Source organism: Momordica charantia (assembly GCF_013281855.1).
Source record: "Momordica charantia cultivar OHB3-1 chromosome 3 unlocalized genomic scaffold, Mcharantia_2.0 BLBB01000003.1, whole genome shotgun sequence".
NCBI lineage: Eukaryota > Viridiplantae > Streptophyta > Magnoliopsida > Cucurbitales > Cucurbitaceae > Momordica > Momordica charantia.
Genome location: NW_028275161.1, coordinates 2,571,555 through 2,578,990, shown reverse-complemented (window position 1 = coordinate 2,578,990; position 7,436 = coordinate 2,571,555). Strand labels below are relative to the sequence as shown.

The 7,436-nt window shown below is 34.5% G+C and overlaps 1 non-coding gene across 1 annotated transcript; it reads left to right on the top strand.

Annotated features, from left to right (window-relative positions):
- The first annotated feature begins 380 nt into the window (after nt 1–380).
- TRNAW-CCA (transfer RNA tryptophan (anticodon CCA)) lies at nt 381–454 on the top strand. Its single transcript has one exon. It is a non-coding gene; the product is annotated as a tRNA-Trp (tRNA).
- Nucleotides 455–7,436: the final 6,982 nt, after the last annotated feature.

The window sequence follows — 7,436 nt, the reverse complement described above, 5'->3', positions numbered from 1 at the left end:
AAGTTGTGCTAGATTTAAAGTTTACTAAAAGTGTTGATATTTTTAAAATCAAAATAAAATAATAATAATAATAATAATAAATAATAAATAATAGAATTTGAATTCTCTATAAATACATGTTTTTCTTTAGTTTTTCAACACACCCTCGAACAATGTGATATCTCACACCGGGTAAATCCTTAACCCTTCCCCCTCTTACTAAGACTACAGAATGTTCCTATTACTTATTGTCTGAACAGTAACGAGGAATCAATTGAGATCCATAAAAATTGAACATACATATACCGAATCAATCTTTTTTTTTATTTAATTTTCTGATATTCTATATGATAATATATTTATGCAAGATATATTAGGGTTGCATTTAGTTTGATAATAAAACGCTCTTAGTTCAGTTCGGTAGAACGTGGGTCTCCAAAACCCGATGTCGTAGGTTCAAGTCCTGCAGAGCGTGATTCGATTCTTGTTATTGTTAGATCGAAAATTATACTGAAATAATTCAACATAAATAAAAATTTGACCTCCTACTTTAGTCCCCATTCTCTTTCCACTATTTTATTTTGGGCAAGTGCAATGTTTGTTCTAGATCCTAGCCACAAGTACACATGTTTTCGAGTTGTTTGTGTTAACCTTAGGGTTAAATGGTCTTAGTTGCACCATGATCGAGTTAGAATTTTGGTTTCAAGATAGTGGCTTTACCACGACACAACTTTATTAGTTAGGTTTTCCAACCATCTAAAAGCGAAAACTATTTATTTTTACCAATGGCTATCCCAATTTCGAAAATATTGTTTGATCTTTTCAAACTTGATCCTCTTGATGGAACCAATTATAAACTAAAATAAAATATATCACTCTGCATATTTAGTTTAGTTGCGCTTTTTTTTTAATTATGACGGCGGCAACGGGGAGTTAGGATTAAAATTAAATGAATGGTTGACATTAAACATAAAAATATTATTATATATATATATAATAAAAAATATACATATATGCATAAATTCGTGTTGGGTCAGGTTGACCCAATTTTTTAAAGGTTGAACCCAAACCCAATCCAACTTGACCAAGTTGGGAAAATCGCAACCCAACAACCCAAATCGAGGCTTCATCTAACCAACCGAACCGTTACGATTTGGGTTGGGTTCGTCGGGTGCACTCCAACCTGTCACTCTCTCAAGTCTCCAGTCTCCAATCTTCTCCCTCCCATTTCTTTTTATTTTCATTTTCTACTTATCTCCAAAAAAGAATAAATATATAAATAAATCTTTCTCCTTGAATCCATGATAGGGACGGATCCAAGGAATGAAGGTGTCCATCGAGGAGGAAAAGGCTGCTTTGCATTTAATGAGTTTTAGAGTGAACAGTACTCACCATTATCAAAGATTTCCTCCTTAGTGAAAGTCGCAAAGTGTTTGTCACCAAAAAAACAAAAAAACAAACAAACAAAAGTTGCAAAGTGGCGGGTGTTTGAAATTAAAAATTGCAGTCCCAAACTTCGGTTGCCCCTACCCGTCAACCTGATATTTAATGAGCCCGATTCATTTTTTTTAATATTTTCTCTTTAAAAATAAATTAATTAGATGGGGAAACTGAACCGAGTTGAAGTTGGGGAATAGAGTAAATAGTTGAAGTTTGCATTCGATCATCTTCTTGATTCTAGGTTTTGTTCTTTTTATCTGAGAAAATATTTTGGCTTGAATGCTATTCAATTACTAGAGAAATCATGTACAAAAGCAAGCTTCAAGAGCTTTGTATGCGGAAATCATGCAAGTTACCGAACAATTCCGTGTTTAAACAAGGTCAAGATCATGACCCGCGCTTTGAAGCCATAGTCGCTATTGATGACAAGGAATTTCGCTCTCAGACTCTCTGTAAGTCTTCTAAGAAAGCTCAAAATGAGGTAGTCAAACTTGCTTTTGACTTATTCTCTCTTCCTTCCTCACCCTCTTGTCCTCAACCACATCTGCAACCACCATTGCAACTAGAGCAAAATCGCCCCCAACCACTTTTTCCAATATCATCTCCTCTACCAAAACATCTTCATTGCATTTGACAATTTCCTTGATCATCTCTCAATATATCTTCTTTTCCACCGACATCCTTGCCTTCACATTTGAGTAAGGAATATCCTTGAGGTAAAGATGGCAGTGACTTGGAGGAAAGATGATATAATTCAGGTCAGATCAAATATAGATTCAACTTTTTATTCATATATAAGTGAGATTTACGTGGTATGAGAGACTACCTGAGCTCCAATCTAACTTACATAAGAAAAACGTTAGAAACAAAGTAATTTACTAAATTACTATAATCTTAGCTTATTTTTTCTAATTAATATGAAAATATAATCTATCGGCTCGAAATTGTTCATAAAATTAGATGAAATCAAGCTTGATAGTGAATTCAGTTGACTTCCAATCAAGGGAACACTTCTTCTATAAGCACTAATTAAGTACTTGTTCCTAAAAGTACTCAAGTACAATCAAACACCATGAAACTTAAAAAATATAGACTTTCTTGTAAGCTAAACAATATGTAGGGATATAAATTTGAACCTCCGACCATTTGATCAAGCATACATGCATTAACCAACTGAGCTAAGCTCGAGATTATGCTTTTTATAATAGACTTAAAAAAGCACTTTTTCGCTTTTGTAGAATGATTCAAACTCATCCTAGCTATTAAACATATTTGCAAATGGGCAATGTGTTCGGCTCCTTCATGGCTAGTCTCGGCACTTCAATACTCCAATGGATCTCACCTTGACATCGTGTGCAAATGACAATAATCCAGTAAATGTCACCATCTATTGAAGCATTGTGGGTTAGCCTTATCATCGTGCCCGAAGCACAAAGGTCGGCCAAGCTCAGTTAAGACCCGATCCAAGTCCAGCCCAAAGTAAACGTTTGACTTGTCTGGCTCAACCCAGCCCAACCCATCCATAAATTTGATTGGATATAGATCTTTGTTTTTTAAATTGGGTTGGCCCGTAGGCCGGTCCGTTTGAGTCGTATTTGGATTGGCTTGTTGGGCCGGCCCAAAGGCTTGATCCAATATAATCAAGTATATATATATGTATATTAATTATTAATTATTAATATTTAGGACTATTCTTTATTAGCATTCTCCTTCCTCTAAATTTTTTATTACATATAATTTATATATATAAAAATAAATTAAATTAAGTTGTAAAAATATGATATAACAAAATTTATTAATAACTTTTTGATAAATAAAAAAATACCGAAGAATAAAATAAAAACACAAATTCTAGAACTCAAGAACTTTGTTTGAAAAAGTATTTAAAAAATAATTTATTATATGGACTAATTCAAGCATAATCCAAAAGACCAATCCAAACTCGATCCATCTTTGTCCCATTAAGTTAGCCCATGGATTGGGTCATGTGCCTAGGTTTTAGTGGTTTGGCTGGTTCAAGCCCGACCATAATAATGCTTGATGCCCATGAGGCTTAGGCTTGGGCCAAGTTTGTGCCTTTTCTTCTTTAGGCCGGGCTAGGGCGAATCGGCCCAATAATGAGGGTGAATTGTGGGATCCTTACAATATTTAACTCTCACATGATCAAATATAGTATAACCAATTAACAATTTTTGCAACACATTCACGCCCCTGATATCAATAACCTTAAAACAGTCAAAAGGATCTTGGCTATCTAAATGGCACACCCACACATGGTATAACATTTTATATAAATAGCACTCTTAATCTTTATGCATTCTGTGATGCAGATTGGGGGGCTTTCCAAACACTAGACGAAGCACAAATAGTTCTGCATATTTCTAGGTGCAAACTGCATCTCATCAAGCTCTAAGAAATAACCTCTTGTTGCTAAATCAAGTGTGGAAGTAGAATACCGAGCCATGACAAACACCACAGCGAAAATTACTTGTTAACCTTTCTTGCTTCGTGACATAGGCATACCTCTTCACCAAGCTCCTCAACTATTTTCTGAGAATATGAATGCCTTGCCTATGACAGTTAATCCAATCTCAAAACATATTGAGTTGGATTATCATTTTGTTACAGAATAGGTAGCTCTTGGAACATTAGTAACTCGATTTGTTCCATCTAACAATAAAGTAGCTGATATTCGAAAATCAGCTCATATCAAACAACCATCAAGACACTAGGAATACTATTCATCTTATTCTCCTCTAGCTCACACAGATATGCAACAACCTCTAAATCTCACTATTCTAAATTTTTGAAAATCTCGAACGACAAAGTCTCCTCCGACAGCTGAATCAATTAACCCACATAATGAAACTTTTCAATGGTAATATTACCCACCCACAATTGATTTAGCAGATCTCAATGGTAACTTTTAATTAAAAATATTTTTGAAAAACAAAGAGGATCGAATTACTTATCTTTGTAGCGTAGATGATGGACTCTCCATGAAATCTTCCCGACTATCCTCGATCTACAACGAACTGGTGTGTGGGCACTTTTTGAGAAAAAGAGGAAGAACACATTCTTTCTTGGTGGTTACTAGGAGATGGAGAGATCTTCATTTTTCATACCCTAGGGTTTTGGTACACATCTCTTTATATAGACTTTGGACCAAAACCCCAAAAGGCTAATTAATTCTATAATTAATTATGAAAAATAAAAACTATTTTTACTTTTCTTAATTAATGTATTGGTTCCATCTCATGAGTTTCAGTCCATGGACCTCCCATGAAAACAACCAAAGTCATATCCCACTAAATTAATAATAAATTTAATTTTATTATGAAAAGTCAAATTAAACATTTTAATTTGGAATTAAATAATCGACATTATTTAATTTTTTCTCACAACTTATTGTTCGCTGCAGAGTTTAACGAGCTAGCAGGGGGCCTTATGGACCTACAACTTTGACCTCTAATGGTCAACAATTGATTAATTAAACTCATTAATTAACCAACTTGACCATTAAAGTCCACAGATATAATTCTAACAGCTCATCTTATCCTTCACAAAGTGATTCATGGTCCCAATTGGGCGAAACTACTGTTTTTCCCTTGGTGCGATCTCTTGACCCTTAAGTTCCACTGGTTCTCTAATAGATAGCCTTCCATGATCTCATTATAGGTTAATTCTTCTTGGGGTATCAAGAAGGCGGGTACACTGTTATCCAAGCCCCAAACCAACACTATAAGACAATCACTTTATTTCAATAAGGAGAAGTACACACTTTGCACTTTCCAATATTGAGTGGCTGTGAATTTCATCTTGTGTAGAAATGTTCTCAACTCCCCAATTGAATATGTTCCTAAAACAGTAGGCTTATTGGGTGAACACTCTGGTTACCCTCACCCATGTGAATCAAAGAACACACTCGTATAGGCATGAGTTCATAACACAATCAGGATTAAGATCAAACGGGCATATAATCATCCTAATGATATGTTTGCAATTTCTATAATGGTCTTGTTAGAAAATACAAGACACATCGTGGTCCAATATTATACAAACTAATTATATATGATACCCCACTCATATGTCTCTACATGAATGATTAGGATTAAATCATTTGTAACTTTTACTAAGTGGGTCATATCAACAGTGTTAACAAGATAAGGCACCCAATCTTATCCATATACTGTAGGCTTTTTAGGTTCCTACTTGAACACAATCCTCTGCATGTCAAGTACATACTGTTCAAGTTTACACTAGTAACCTTAGATTTTCGTAAAATGAATAATAGTAAATTGCACATAAAAATAATCAAATTATTTTACCAATAAATTACAAGGCTTTAGGGCATAAATCCAAACAGATCTATCATGGCCAAACAAGAATCAACATTGACAATGCAATTCATCCATCAATGTGCCAGCCTTATTTCACTCAAGTTAAACTTATTCAATTACTTAATGTGGAAATTTCAGGTACGATCCTTAATTAGAACATTAGGGTTGGAGCACATCATCTGACAGAAGCACATCTCATGTCTATTGAAACAAATAACAAAGAAGGGACAGGAACAAGCAATACCCAACTGAGCATATGGACCGACAATGATGGCCTCTTGACCTCATGGCTACTTATAATCATTGGAGAAGAAGTGCTAACACTCCTTGATGGTACTGACACAACAAAACAGGTATCAGATTCACTAAAAGAGCTATTACTCACTGTAACTATGGAAAATGAAATTCATTTTAATGATGCACTCCTTACCTTGAAAGAAATTTTTTATGAATGGATGAATACATCAGGAAATTTAAGAGTTTGAGTGACAGATTGACAGTAATGAAAAAGCCTTCGGACGATTTAACCAAAGTATTCCATTTGGCAAGAAGACTATGAAACAATTAATAGAAAGACTTTAGGACTAATATGCTATCTAAGGCTCTATATCTTTCCTACCTGCCATAAATTTGTGTTGGCTTTAAAAACTCATGATCGGCTTATTATGGCTAAAGAAGAAGAAGAAAGATAAAATTCGATCAATCTCAACCAAGCCTTTTTCACAAATTGTGGGAGAGGTAGAGATCGAGGAAAATCTTTCACATCTAGGTTACGAGGGTTCTATCATAGCAAACAACCGAGAAAGCCAGTCGAGCCTATTATACTACAAAATACCAATAATCAGTAACAAATTAAGGTGCTGATTTCAAACCAGGAAAAAAGGTAACTTACCAAATTTGTAGGAAAAACCACCATAGTGCACTCGAATGTTGGAACCGGATTGATCACGTTTACCATTCTGAAAAGTTGCTTGAAACACTCGCAACCTTGCCTGTACAAGAAGTAGATGATACCAATGTTTATGTTGACTCAAGAGCTACCTCTCATGTGGTAAACGATCTAGGTAAAATTCAGCATTTGTAAAATTAATATGGTTCAGATTAAATCTATGGTGGTAATGGAAATTGATTACACATTACTCACAGGAAAAACCACTCTTAAAACTAACGGTGGACCTCTTAAACAAAATAATATACTTATAGCGTCTGCTATGGAAAAAAAAAACTTGTTGTTTGTTAGCAAATTGACCAAAGATAATAACTTCTCTATTTCTTTCTTAAATTTTATTGTTATGAATCTCTTGCGTCCACATAATCGTGTTGACAACACATGCAAGTATACACGAAATTTGTCGATTGTAGTAGAAACAAGGTCGAATCCACATGGACTTCGGATTATATTCTAAACTATGTTTGCAGATACCAAAAATATAAAAACAAGAAAATATAGATGATTGTGTTGAAAGTAAAAGAAAATATCATAAACAAAGTGGTAAATGATCTCAACAACAGACACACTTCAAAATGTTGATAACAGAAAGGAGTTACAGCATAGAACAACGAAAATGGTGGTTAAATGATATGAAAGAGTGGGGGAGACTTAACATGCTTTCACTGACTTTTCAACCTACCCTCTAGCAAGACAACATTTATTAGTGCTCAACTCGACATGGTTCC